This window comes from Myotis brandtii, unplaced genomic scaffold (assembly GCF_000412655.1).
Source record: "Myotis brandtii unplaced genomic scaffold, ASM41265v1 scaffold691, whole genome shotgun sequence".
NCBI classification, from domain to species: domain Eukaryota; kingdom Metazoa; phylum Chordata; class Mammalia; order Chiroptera; family Vespertilionidae; genus Myotis; species Myotis brandtii.
Window position 1 is genome coordinate 1,404,976 of NW_005370704.1, and position 575 is coordinate 1,405,550.

Consider the following 575-nt stretch of genomic DNA (forward strand, 5'->3'; position numbering starts at 1 on the left):
CCGGTGTGGTCTGGACAGCAGGGGAAGTGGGTGCCCTGGTCCCTGAGGTGGCACCGAGGGCTGCCCGCCTCTGCTTCCCTGTTCCCACCCGCAGAGGCCCAGCCTGCTGCTCCCCGCAGGTCCAGGAGACGCCCAACCCTCCACTCACCGCCCAGTATCTCAGAGACACAGGAGCCTACGGCTGCTTTTTAATGAAAAAATAGAACATTTATTAATTCCTTCAAACATGCCACTTGCACACAGGAGCAGCCGCGCCCCTGCCGCCAGCACGGTCTCAATGGCGGGCTCCTCTATGGTGCTTGCTCCCCAGAGCCCCTCTGTGAGGAGGCCTCCTGGGCCAGGTCTGGGACGGGGACCCAGCAGCAGAACGTCATGTGCCTGCCCTCGGCTCGCGTTCAGGGGAGACGGGAGGGGCGAGTGCCTCGGGACGGACGGCGGTCAGGTCAGGGAGGGCGTCTCTGAGGAGCTGCCACTGAGCAGACACGGGAAGACGGCAGGACCGGGACAGCAGGAGGGAGCGCCTGCACTTGGGCTGTGGCCGCTGAGCCCTGGCCCTCTGCCCAGGACCCTGCTCA